The sequence below is a fragment of the Talpa occidentalis genome, unplaced genomic scaffold (genome assembly GCF_014898055.3).
Source record: "Talpa occidentalis isolate TD23 unplaced genomic scaffold, MPIMG_talOcc4v2.1 talOcc4.4, whole genome shotgun sequence".
NCBI classification, from domain to species: domain Eukaryota; kingdom Metazoa; phylum Chordata; class Mammalia; order Eulipotyphla; family Talpidae; genus Talpa; species Talpa occidentalis.
Window position 1 is genome coordinate 137,970,821 of NW_023604295.1, and position 14,653 is coordinate 137,985,473.

The window sequence follows — 14,653 nt, forward strand, 5'->3', positions numbered from 1 at the left end:
TAATATATTAAGCTTATAGATAACAAAATTTAAATGTTTTGTTAAATAATAAGCAACTTAATTTAACTTCTTTAAGGGTCATCAATGTCAAAAATTATAATCAGCAAATTAATATGCATCCATAATAAAATTTTTAATATTCCTTGATACTCTACCTATAAAATATTCCTTCATACTCTACCTATAAAAACAGTTTTGCATGTTTTAACCTTAGTTGAACAAAACATCTCATCAGACTAAAAGTGATACCATGAAAAGAAAATGTAGTCAAAACAGATCTCTCAGTGTCTAATTAGCACATCAGCTTATTAGCTCAAGGAAACACTAAGTAACCTATTGATCTTAATTATGCAAGTAACTCATTTAAAGAATCATTTCTGTTTGTGTGATTAGACTATGGCTTCATGAAAAGAGGAATTTTAATAATTTCAGTCATCAGAGTCATTGACACATGATACATACTCAATAGACATTTGTCACAAACATGGATGCATGAATTAATGAACAAAGACATTGTTACCTATCATAATTTTTGCTGGCACTGTACCTGAAACATTGAAAGCATTTAATATAAAATTTGAGGAAAATATTATTGCTATTACAAGTATCAGATCTCACTGATAATAAATAAGAGAACGATTTTTAAATAATCAGCGTGTTCCCTTTCCTAAGCAATCCTAAGCATTGCTACATGTATTGATATTGAATCAATACTCGATCTGTAAAAACAACTGTACCCCTGCCCCTTATTAATCATCCTTTCAAAAAAGTGGGAAGCAAAGATAAATTGCATAGCCCTTTACCATTTGATGGATACAATTTCACATACAGTATTTGCCTTATGTGCAGAATATTTATAATAGATTAAATCAAGAATGCACAAGAATATTACAGGATTTGTAATTACCAAATGATAAAGAAAAATAACTTTATTTTGGATGAAACATCTCTTGCTTATCTTATTTTACATTTTTATTCTTCTATGCCGGTCAATGTAAACAGACAGGTTATTATTGTTAAATATATAGCTTTCTACTTCAAAAATACACAGATTTTTAAGCCAGCAGCTGTTGAACTTTGTAAGATTTACAATATTAATTGGTAATAGTCAAAATCATTCCCTCTAAAATACTGTAGTACTTGTTTTTTTTCCCTAAAAGTAAAAATGAAGAATATAAAGTATGTTTATTTATAATATATTTATCAGAACCATGTTATCAAATGTTTAACCTTGAAACACAGTATTGCCAACTATAGGTACAATGTCATACCACAGGTCTGCAAAACTTAAACATATTTTTTTATAAATATAGGATTTTAAAATGAATCAAAATTTATCTTGTCTTCTCAGACATACATATATACACACTTATGGCAATAGTTATCTGAGTTATTGTTATATGTTGTTACAAATATATACCCATGTATACAAGTACTAACCCTGGTGCTTAGGTTTGTGTCTGTGAAATAAAGACAAAGCAAATTTAATGTGGTGCCAGGATCATTAGGGGCATCAGGAAGAGTAAAGTCTATTTCTAGCTTCATTGCCATGTAGTAGCAAAACTTTAGCCAAATCAAATAATCTTCTAAGGTCTCATTAATCTTGCAGGTAAAAACAGATTTGAATGAAAGATGATTTTAATTCACTTTTTAATGCAAAGGGCCTTGCCTTAATTATTTGACTTATTGCTTTTTAAATTACATTCTATTGGCTTTGCCCTTCAAGTTCAAATTATTGTTTTTGTTGTAAATTCCTACCCCAATTACACTTTTCTGCTTCTATAGATTTCTATGGTACCTGTCACCATGGCATCTGGATATTCAACCAACATAACTGTAAAAATAGCATGTATGTGGGAAGAAAAAAAAGTCAGTTTCTATCTTACTCTTATGCAGGTGTTAGTGTTGAATAAAGACTATATCTTAGGGTTCTTAGAGCTTCTTGTTCACTTGCAGACAAATATAAGGGGGGAAGGACATTTTCTGAAATTTCTCCACATGGATGGGCATTCCACATGGATGGGCATTTCTCCACATGGATGGGCATTCAACATGCTGTCTCCATCAGTAATATAAATAGGTATATAAAAATCTCTTTTGTAATCAGAACAATGATAGGAAAGTTGAAAGACACACGTAAGTACATGGGTAATAAGAGAGAAATTAGTGTCTACTACAATTATTTAATTGTATTGTGTTATAGAACTTTTGTAAGAATTTTGATGAAACTAATCTTCTCCCAAAAAAATAAATAGTATCAATTCATGTGAGATTTTGTGCCAATCACAGAACTTGGAGGCCCTTTGAAGATCAATCTTCAAACTTCAATTTAAGAGTTTTCTGTCTAAATATGACGTCTTATTAAAATGTTTGTTCTTTACCAAAAACCTTTAGTTAACATTGCTTCCCAAATTCTCCAATGATTCATTCCATTTAAACTAACTATAAACTAACTATATATGATTTGTTTTCTTTTCTGACCTCCCATTGGCAGGAGTCAGTAAAAAATAGATTGTTAATTTCATTATCATCACATTTTAGAGAAAATCAAACTAAATAAAGAGGTAATGTTAGGATGGTAATAACACAAAAAATAGTTGTTCAAAACATATTCTCTATAGTAAAATTTCACTACTTGTTCTAATTCATCAAATAAGATCCTTTTTCCTTTTTGCAAAAAAAAAAATTATTTAAAATTACGAGAGTTTGCTCATATACGTAAAATACATTTACAGAGTGCCTTTTATATGCCAGTGACTAATCTGGTCACAAAACAGACAAAAAAATAATGTTGTTGTGAAGTTTATGCTAATTATGTCTTATTAAATAATGGATATAAGGAATATGTAAGATAACAAAGGTTAAATTTTGAACAATTAGAACAGGAATGTGAGATAAAACTTCAGAGGGGCTTATTACACTAATGAATATGAGAAGCTTGATGAGTCAGTCCAAGGTGACAAGAATGAGAGTAGTGAATAATAGTAAGATTTTACACTGATTTTGAAGGTTAAACCAAGAAATTTTCTGAATTATTATGTGTGGAATAGGAGAGGAAACAGTGGATCAAGTGTGATTCCAAGATTTTACCTAAGCTCTTGAAGAATGAAGTTTCCATCAAACTGAACTGGATAAAGATATGGGTTCAGCAAATTTTAGGGGAAAGATGAATAGCTGACTTTTGGAATTCTGCATAAAGATATAGATTTGGATATCAACAGCACTTGGAAGAAAGGTAAAGCAAAAGGATAAAGTACAGAAAAAAGTTATAACACTGAATGTGTCACCAAAGGTCTAAGTATTGGTGGACAGTTAAGTTCAGAAGCACATAGATTTTTTTTCTCTACATAGGGCTTATGAAAGTGACTCTAAGTTTTTGAGTTATTATAATTTATTAGCATATTTTAATCTATGAAATTCTGGAAACTATATAAATTCTTGAAAGTGGTCATTCCTCCTCTATATAATTGTATATACTTTCAGATAGGCAGTGTCAAAAAGCGACATGCTGTAGGATGAAAAATGCATTTTAAAATGTGTTTTAGTCTAAAATTTTCCTAATGTTTCTTTAAAAGTTAAAGTTAGTTGATTCCACTCCATGTGTTATGAATGCAGCAGTAGTTTGGTCTAAAAATAAAACACTAATCTCTAAGGATTTAATTTTCTTGAAGAGCTACGATTTTTAAAGAAAATGAAATTTTATGCTTCAGTCACACAGCTGTGATACTATATATCTTTTTCTAACACAGTGTTACATTATTGAATCTTGATTCCAGAATTAGTCAGGTTTTGAAAATGAGAGAAATTTGCAAAAACATATAGAACACCCATTAGAATATAAGAATCATGTAATAGAGATTATACACTACACATAAGATTTTCCAGTACATAGTAACCACTCAAAAAATATTTGTTGAAAGAATGAATAATTAAAATTACCATCTATCTCAGCTGCATCTCACTCTGCTAAAGCTACAGTTTGAAAATTTGTCATTCCATCAACAAAATGGTAGCTGAAACCGCTTTTTATTTTTTTTTTTTTAAATTTTTTTTTTATTTATTTATTTTTTTTTTTTAAATATTAAATTTTATTTTTATATTCCCCCATACAATTGCAAACCCCATTCTGACCCCAATCCTTCCCCTCCCGCCCCCCACCCCCCAAAAAGTGTCTCTGGTTCAACTGGTGGTTTATAATGACCTTTAGCGCTGGTTAAAAACCTTAGCCAATGTCTAGACAAAACATCCAGCATATTATTCACAATAATACCAGTGACGGTATTAAATGCCAGCAGTCTCATTAAGTTTGGGTATTACTGATAAAATGATAAAACACCTATAAAGTAAAGTCAGTTGTCAAAACAAAAAGCTCTATAAGAAATCCTATAAGATGCAATTAGAGGGCCTCCCTGGTGGCGCAGGCGGTTGAGCACTGCACTGTAAAGCTGTCCGCAGCCTCTGCAGCACGGGTTCTAACCCTACCAACGAGAATCCCACATGGTGAGCAGACCTCTCCTGTCTCGCTGGCTGCTCCCCTCAGCAGTCTATTTCCCCAGTCAGCCTGCTCTGCTCCCCACCCCCTCTGTCTCTGGTGAATCCTCTCACCCTCCCACGCATCTGGCCTACACCCCAGTTATTATATAAATAAATAAATCTTTTTTAAAAAATGCAATTATAGGGTTTCTGGTTTTCCCAACCAAGTGCAAACTTTCATAAATAGTTTTTCTAGATAAAGTAAGTTTTTTTAAAAAGCCTTAATATGTAATAAAGATATCAATGATAGAAGCAGTATGGTCATTACAAAAGCATGACTCAGTAAAGAGAATAATGATAATATTCATCTTGTACTGTCTAATAAGGAGACACTAGAATCACTAGAATCACTTGGCTAAGAGTTTAAGCTTCTGATACATAAGTTTTTTTTTTAAAGATTGATTTATTTATGCTTACAAGAACTGGGGTGCAGGCCAGAGGTAGGGGGGAGAGGGTGAGAGGATTCACTGCAGGGAGAGTAGGGATAGTAACAGGCAGATATACTGAAATACACTGCTGAGGGGAGCAGCTGGCGAGACAGGAGAGGTTTTCTGTGCCTTGTGGGTCAGCTCCCTGGTCAGCGATCAAACTCAGGTTTAAGTGACTGGTGATAGCTTAGTAGCACTGTGTCTTTAACCCCTGCACCACCCGGGAGGCCCATACATGTGTTTTTTTTTTTTTTGTATGGACAAATGCATAGTGCTGCAATAAGCAATTGAAATCATCCAACTGATTTATTTCCAAAAATTTTACTTTTACTGAATTTGAAGTATTGAAAGAATTGATGTTAACCAACTATAAATTTAACCAACTATAAATTTAGAAGAGATTTAGGCATGGAATAAAATAAGTAATAAAATTTATCTTCATAGATTGTGTAAGGATATTTCAGCGGGCTGTCAAAGGTCTTACAAACAAAAATACTATCCCTTGGGAATGTAAACTGGTCTGGCTCCAATGGAAAACAGTATGAAGATTTCTGAAAAGATTAAAAATAGGTCTTCCACAGGACCCAGCAATTCTACTTAGCAGTGTATTTCAGTCAGTCCACCTGTTCTGTTCCCCACTCTGTCTCTGCACCTTGGACCTGCACCCTAGTTCTTGTATGCATAAATAAATAAACCTTAAAAAAAAAAAGCTCAAACAACAATGTAAGCCAATGTGACCTCAATTTCAAAGGACAAAAAAAAAAAAAAGGCCCAAGTATTGGATCGCAGAGGATAAAGATACAGAAGTAACTACTAAGAATTAACCCAAAACCATCCAAACCTCACCTTGCAATGCTGGCCTTTCCTTACTATTGTGTAAAAGATCATAGATCTGTCCTGAACCAATCTTGATTTAACAAACAGAAAAGAAAACCAATTAAAACACAGCATTTCTTCTCCCTTTTCTTTTTATTAGTTCATACCCATCAAACCCTGAATTGTTGGTCAACTATTTAATCTAAAATCACCAGATTCAGCCAACTTAAATTGTCAGACATTTACTGAGCTATTAAGTGAATGCCCTGAAGGGTAATATCCTTAAGTCTTGAAGTAGCAGAAATAACAGTCCGATAATCCTTTGAAAACACATTGGCTGCGTAAATATTCCAGGTAATTTAGGGAGAAGTGACCTCAATCAAATTGTGCCTGTACAGAATAAGCTAATTTTAAACCATTTGTTTGTTAGTATTTAATTTCACTATTTTATTTAAAAGAAAGATTTATCATTCTGGGAATAAATTGCTTTTCATTTTGATTAGTGTCAATTTAAAGTATGATTTTTTTTGAACATTAGAGACATACTCATGCTTTTAGACACTATCATTTTTATCAATGTTTGTTGAGGATGAGGACAGCAATTAGAGCTTAGCAAAAAAGATAACTATTTTTTGAAGATAATGACAGTCATAGCCCATTGCCTTATTTTTTTGTGAAATAATGTTGTTTGAATTTTTTCCTGCTCTTAATAAATTTAAAAGGTTTATTTTTTTTCTTTCTGCTGTTGAAGAGTAAATGAATGTTCTTCTAAACTTTTCTGTCACAGATTCATTATCTGGGAAGAAAAGAAAAGTTTGCTTCTCACATTGATAGTTTTTGACTCACCAAAGAAATCCAAGTAAAGATTTTTTTTTTCAATTTATTTTAGTGTCATTGAAATTTATCCATTAGTGTGATACTATATTAAGGCAATAAGATGAGTCTAGCTTCTAATCAGTTCATCTTATGAAAATTCAAGGCAATTAGAAGTTTTCTTAAATTCAAGATGGTTCGTGTATGTCAATCTTTGAAAACAAAAGCCTTTCAAATAGAGGGACAGACTCAGTACTTTTACTTTTGATCACTTCATCTCAAATAAGAACTTGGATGATCATAGATAAGACTTTATCTCTGTTGCCCACACAGATTACTTTAGACTTGAAGGAAACAACTTAGTCTATTTCTGAAGCTTAGATTTTCCAAAATTTCAGGTCTAGAATTAAAAGTAGTGATTTTAAGGAATCCAATCCAAAGCAAGTGACTATGGTGGGAAATGATATGGCTGGGGATTCCAAAATTAATGAAAAATTTGCCTTTATTGTGAAATTTTCCAATGGAAATCCAGACCCCAGAGAGACTTTGATGTCTCCTAATTGGTGATCAGGAGAACCCCCTCCTATGGAAGCTTTGATGGGATGTATCTGCCATGAGATACGAAAGATCATGCTACAATACATACTCAAACCCATGTCCCTAAACCCCAAAATTATGAATCAGATTCTAGAAATGGTACCATAAATCAGACAGTTTAAAAACCAGTCCAAATTCTTATACACAACCCATTAGGAAATTGTTCTTTTTTTTTTTTTTTTCCTGGTGCTGTTTTTGCTTGGATCCACTGAATCGCTGTTTAAAATGAGTTCATTGGGCCTCCCCTAGTGGCACAGGTGGTTGAGCACTGTGCTGTCAAGCTGTCCACAGCCTCTGCAGCGCAGGTTCAATCCCAAATGGCTGGCGAAGATCCCACATGGCAAAGCAGACCTCTCCTGTCTTACCCGCTGCTCCCCTCAGCAGTGTATTTCATTAGTCTGACTGTCCTGTTCCCTGCTCTGTCTCTGGTGAATCCTCTCACCCTCCCATGCATCTGGCCTGTACCCCAGTTCTTGTATAAATAAGTAAGTAAATCTTTAAAAAAAAGCTTTAAAAAATAAATTAAAAACAAAATGAGTTCATTCATTTGTGGAATATAGAGAAACAAAACAAGGAGTTAGACAACATCAAACAAAAAACAAACAAAACAAATCTGCAAACTGTAGCTATCAGAGGGGAGAGGTAGAGCAGGGAGCAAGGTGGGCCACACTGGACTGTGGCGGAGGACTGGGTGCCTGGGTGGTGGTTGTAGTGTGATAGCAAACATCTGAAGATGTATGAACCTGTATTTCTGAATCAGATACAATGTTGTAAGCCAATGTTACCTTCATTAAAAATTTAAGGTAAAATAAAATTCTCCAAACCATACTCAGCTCCAAACTTGTTAAGGCAAAATCCCTAGTTCCAGAGCTTGGGGATTACCGTAAAAAATATTTAAGTGATTTTAATCTTTAGTCATGTTTGCAAAGCAGTGGTTAAATTGTAGTGATACTTAAATGCTTCTCAAGTGTTAAAATGCCTACAGATCATCTAGAAAATCTTGTCAAAATGTAGATTCTGATTCAGGTCTGGGTGGGGCCAGAAGTCTTACATTTCTAACAAGCTTGGAGATAATTCAGGTGATGCTGGTTCAATGACCATTAAGAAGCGATAGCCTGAAACACATGCTTAAAATAGCACAGTGGTTAATTCTACCACCTTCCCAGAATGGCTATATAAGATAAGCAAATTACAAATTGTAAGGGGGTTGATGTGTAGAATGCTGCTGTGTTCCTTTTAGAGTCAGTCTAGTAATTCTGTATTTGAACCATAGTTTTCAGAAATGACCAACAAGTCACAAGTGAAAGAATGCCAGAAAATCTCTTTTATTTATATATAGGTTGTCTCAGATTTTTCTTTTCTTCCTTAAACTCTGTGAAAAATTTCTAATCTATTATTAGAGACTTAATGCAGATTTTTCTTGGGTTTAAGTAGCTTTATTTTCTCTGCCTGATTTGGTATTCTACAAACATCCTTTGAATGCATTCTTGCTCTATATACTGGTTTCTTGCCCTTTAACTTCCATCCCAAAGCAGTAGTCCCTCCTGGTTTATAGCATTCCTTGGTTTAGGTTATTATTTAGCAATACCTGTGGTAAGGACATTGCCATCAAGGGTTTCATTATCAACTAAGCATGGAAACTATTTCTTCCTCCTTCCGTAATGATCATTTTTGTAGCTGTTGTTGAAATTATCTTCCTGTTGAGAACAAAGAAGGTCTTGATCTATCCTCACATCCATAAAAAGAATGTTTTCTATGAAACTTTTATTTATCTGCCATTTTTAAACTGAAAGTGGTTACTGTAGCAACACTGGAGTTACTATCCACAGCATATATTCTGTAATCAGTAATAAGAACATTAAATTGATGCTCACATTTCAAGCTAAGTATGGTCTATATGTAAGAATCCTGATTTCATAGAAATAACACGCAGATACTTCTTTAAAGATAATTTCCACATCATTAGTTCCACGTGATTAAATAAAAAATAAAGAAAACTAATAAGAATAATAAAAACATAAGATCCCATAGCAATTTTTCCTTTCCAAGATAGAATTTTACAGTTTAAGGTGTTGCATTTTTTTATAGAAAAATACTTTTAGCCATGTTTTCCATATGCCATCATTATCAGCATTAATTTCATGAAACTTAAAATAAGTAATTGTTATGTGTTCATCATAGTGTCAGTAGGTTTTAATCTGCACGGGTATGAAGGGAAAATACCAGATGTGTGCACTCTTTAAAAGTGTTCGAACAAACCACTTCAGTGATGACAAACTGAACATGACATATTATGCACTAAATAAACTGAAACTAAACGAATTCACAGGAGATGGGGAAGAATATCTGATCAATTCTCACTTTTATGTTTCAGCTTCATTAGGCTGCCAACAGTTAGATGGTGTTCTGTTCACGAAGAGCATTTCCATAATTCAGATGAGATAAAATGAAGAGGGATAGGAGAAAACCCTTTTTATTTGGTTATAATTTATCATCTGTGCTTTCATTCATGTGCTCTTCACCTTTAGGATATTGAGTGTACTTTTTTTTAAATTAAGGCAACATTGAGATATTTTAATTGAGATAAAATTATGACATTTGTGTTTCAAAGGTATCGGATCTCCCCTTTCAGGTGTTATTACCATACCACACTTTGCATCAAAAAACCTGTAGTCCCCTACCACAGTCTTTCACAATAGTCCTGCACCATGGTCCTCCACCTTGATCTTCCCTCTGGTCCTCGACCATAGTCTACTATGCTCACCTCCCACTTTGCTCTCTCTCTTCCTCTCTCTCTCTTCCTTTGGCACATTTTTTTATGAACATATATTTGGAATTCAGTGCAAATAGCTTAGGCCAGGATATTAAAGCAAATAAAGAGAATTTAAACTCTTAAACTGAAAGTTCACCTTACACATCAGTCCCATCATGAAGCATTTATTCAATAAATATCTTATACTCTGACAAAAGAATGGACAGAGCATTATAACTGAGATACTCATTTAAATTGTCATTCATATTTTTAGATCTGCACTATCTCTGATAAAATATAATCTGATTTGGTTTGATGGTTCATACGGCAACAAAACACTTCATGATTTCACTGTTATCACTGAGACATCAATTATTGTTGCACTACAAATATGGGCTTACTCAGAGTTCTAGATTCTAGAGAAACAAGACTTACAATGTGCTTTCAACTGGAGAATGATCCAGTAGGGCTTCTGATTTTACTCATTTGTGAAATATAAATAACCAAAGAAAACAACCTGGAAAACACAACAAAAATGACTCTGAAAACTATGGTGGTTACTAGAAGGATGTGGTAGGGGGAGAGAGGAAAGGATAGAGAATGTTATCTGATAGAGTAGTTGCACTTTGTTGGAGAGGAGTGAATCTATCCTCCTGAAATTATATAGATATGTAAATTAATGATAAATCAATAAAATTTGATAATAAATTTAAAAAACCCAATGCCATTAATGGCTACTGGCATTTAGGCAAAGACACCTCTCCTGCTCAAAAAACTGAAGTACCATTTTAAAGATGAAAAACTATTACTTAGTGTCATTTTAATAATTGCATTGCCTCAATAAATTCAAGAAAGCTAAAAGAGAACAAATTCCAAAGTAATTATATTATTAAATCAAAATCCAACTGTTGGGGATAATACTGAATCAGTATAAAACTTGCAGAGGTCCCCTCCATTTTAAAGTACTATCTCAGAAAAGAATGAATAACTTATTGAAGAAATTTTAATGCCAGTGCATTTTACATTCCCAGACTGCTTGCAGGGCATTTTCAAACATAATCATCATTGATTTCTGATTTAATTTGTTGCTTTCATCTTTCCTTGATCATTTCATTACTTAAATCCATGTGCATTTTGAAATGGAAAGTTTTTTTTTTCTCTTTACCTCAAAAGTATGGCTATCTGCTTGTTGTAGTTCAGTATTACTAAGAATTTTGGTCATATTTGTTGAACAAATCTTATAAGTTACCAATAATCTGGATATTGATTGTTATGCTTCTGTAATAAGAGTGCTGTTACTGTATTTGGTTTTAAAACATATTTATCCAACATAGCAAAGCACACACAAATGAAATAAAAATCAAGCCATCAAAATATATACACATCAATTTTGTAAAAAATAACTCAAGTGGAATAAATAGGAAGGAAATTCAAGATTTTTTACAGAAACATAGTCCTGTATTGCTATGAGCTTTTTTTTTCCTTTACAGAAAAATAAAGTTGATTTTTTTTTTTTTGAAGATTTACTAGTACTAGGGTGTAGACTAGGGTGAGTACTAGGGTGTAGACCAGAGGGGCGGGGGTGAGAGGATTCACCAGAGACAGAGTGGAGAGCAGAACAGGCAGACTGACTGAAATACACTGCTGAGGGGAGCAGCGGGAGAGACAGGACAGGTCTGCTGTGCCATGTGGGTCAGCTCCCTGGCCGGGGTTCGAAGTCATACTGCAGTGGCTGGTAATAGCTTGAGAGCTTGAGAGCTGTCTTTAACCCCTCTGCCACCAGGGAGGCCCTGAAGTTGATGTCTTTAAAACTCTGTTCTTTGTTCCTTTGCAAAATGGCATAATATTCATGGAATATGGTAAATAAGTGTGTCTGATTGTAACAAAATGGCTGAAAAGGGTAAAGTTATATTTAAAAAATAATCTTTAAATCTTATTCTTTGTGTTCTCCAAATTGTACTGAAAAAGAATCCAACAGACAACAAAGATTCTATCAAGATTTTTGCTTCATCAAATGTCCTCACAGCACCCAGGCACCCCTGCTATTAGTAACTAGATCAAAGTCCAAGATAAATGCAAATAAAGTAGATCTTCTGAATGTGAAACATGGACATTTTCACAAATAATAAACACAGAACTAGACAAACACAGAAATAGTCTGTAATAAACAGAATCTTGTAGCATTCCAAAAAAGTATAAGTTGTAAAATGTAAAATGTGGATTCTATAATGTCAAAGTTTCTGCTTTCAAATTTTAGTACTTGCCAAGCAATAAATCTGCTTTTATCCCAGCACCATTCTTGTAGAAGGCAAGACTATGAATTCAAATTGATCCATTTCCAGAGAAAATTGGTGATTGGCAATGTACTCACTTCAGGAGTAAGAGTTCTTGTCTTCAGTCACAAGAGCAGAGATTAATTATTTTTCTATTACAGGGCCTACCTGGTGGTGCAGGGGTTAAAGACCTGTACTATATCAAGCTATTGACAGCCATTGCAGCATGAGTTCAATCCTGGGCAGGCCAGGGAGCTGACCCACATGGCGCAGCAGACCTCTCCTGTCTCGCCCGTTGCTCCCCTCAACAGTGTATTTCAGTCAGTCTGCCTGTTCTGCTGCCCACTCTGTCTCTGGTGAATCCTCTCACCCCCCCACCCCCAACCCCATACCTCTGCCTTATACCCCAGTTCCTGTATGCAGAAATAAATAAATCTTATAAAAAAATTCTTTTTCCATTACAATCCATTAGTGCTACAATGAAAAACTGCAAGTATACTCGAATCATGCATTTTCACCAAATGGTCCAGTATTGTTTCAAGTTAATTTAGTGAAATGGAATTATTTCAAGCCCCCATTCACACTCCTGAAAATTTGGTGAATCTTCTCATTGAAAACATTATCAATTGACCTAGGATAATAAGTGAGAGCATATTTTGCAGAAATTCAGTTTTAAGAACTTGTAAATCATTAAAATAGATTCCAAGTTTCCTTTAATACTAGCCATAATAACAGAAGCATAGCATCTCATGGTGTGCTCTTAATTTTAAAATCAGTTTCTTTTGCAGACCTAACCCATAAGAAATAGATACATTCACTATCACATTGTTTTTGTTTTTGTTTTGATAATATCACTTGGTATGTACTGAAGATTCTGTTGTTTACAAATAGCTTGGGATGGTTAAGTATCACCATGCCATCAATATGAGACTATTTTAACATACTCAAATACACAAATTGTATGTTAAATATAATGAGTATGACATTTTTCAATCTTTGTCTCCCCTCTCTCTACAGTCTGTCCAAAAAAGCAGATTTTTCTATGCAAGAATTCACAGTCTAATACAAAATAATTGAGTTCTGTTGCAGAGGGATAATTCTGCATGGCAAAGAGCACACAAAAAAAGAGCATTGCAGAATGCAACGCATCATACAGATCAAATAAGTGCACATTCAAAGTGGGATATTCCTATTTTTCATAAACTCAGAAGTGCTCTGCTTTGTGATAACAAAGAAAAATTTCCAGAACAAATATTACGTCTGTGTGTCCATGTGTATGTATCAAAGGTTTCTCACCATTATCAGATAACAATGCCAGATATTCTGTTCTTATTTGCAATTATCCAGAAAATATAACTCTACTGATAACTTAGAGAGTATAAAACATAGAAATATGGAAGGACTTTTGTCACAATGTTCTATTTTTGAATAAAGCATTTCTTCTACAACAAAATATTTAGTGCCATTATATAAATTTTTGTCGTTATATTTTTCCTAATAATTTTAAAGGTAGAGAGATAAGATGAAGAACAATTTTAAAAATCTGTCTTAGTAGTTGAGTATAACTGGTTTGTAACCAACAGGGATTATTGTAGTCTAGCTAGAGGTTTGCACTTTATAGCTCCTTCCCATTTTATAATTTCTGCTTGAATTTTAAAAAATAATCTATTTGTTTGGAAAAAACTAAGACTCTGATGAAGTAAAGTTGGTATGATTTCTTATTTATATAACTATTTGTTAAAAATGTAAAATTATGTAATTCTTATGTTTCTCACTTCTCAAGAGAAATAGAAATTACTAATTCTGAAAACTTTTATTGTGAGATATTCACTTTTATGCTACATCTTTGACCTTTGATTTTAAATACACAAATGAGACTATTTTACAAAATAATCCATAATGGGACTCATATGTCACTTTGTGTTTATACACACATTTATGTCCTAGAAATGATTATTCAATGAATATATGATTAAAATATTAAATGAATATATAAAATTTCCACCAGTGTATGCTATACCATATTTGAGACACAGCAAAAGAAACTATTCACCCAAAGATTCTCCTAATATTCACTAAAGATTCTCCTCATTGTTTTCTGTTTTAGAGATCAATCCTTTGCCATCCTTGTTTAAACATGGCTTTCACTGTCTGAAAGTGTACCACATATTTCAGGAATAAATGACATTTATGTGTAGCTTTTTCATGCTGCAAGAATCGGAGTAATTATTTCCTCTCTGGTAGCTCAAAATCCTGTCAACAGCTGGCTGGAAAAAATCAATTGCATCTTGATTTCAACTCCTCATCTTGGTATTCATTTATGGACTACGTTTCACAAGAATGTACTTCTAGTGAAGAAAAAAACACGACAGCATCTAGATTTATTCTTTTAGCTGATAGCTAATTAAATAAAACAAAGACCACATTCACATATTTTCATT

The 14,653-nt window shown here is 33.4% G+C and overlaps 1 protein-coding gene across 19 annotated transcripts in view; it reads left to right on the forward strand.

Annotated features, from left to right (window-relative positions):
• Positions 1-14,653, forward strand: part of LOC119257989 (disintegrin and metalloproteinase domain-containing protein 25-like) — a 94,084-nt gene that overhangs the window by 38,425 nt on the left and 41,006 nt on the right. For 3 of the 19 annotated variants that reach the window (XR_008554037.1, XR_008554045.1, XR_008554046.1), the window contains 2 exons: positions 13,230-13,486; positions 14,320-14,522. The exons of 15 other annotated variants lie outside the window; for them this stretch is intronic. The gene's annotated coding sequence lies outside the window, so the exon portion shown is untranslated. The remainder of the gene's footprint in view (positions 1-13,229; positions 13,487-14,319; positions 14,523-14,653) is intronic. One more of the 19 variants, XR_008554041.1, reaches the window with a different exon arrangement.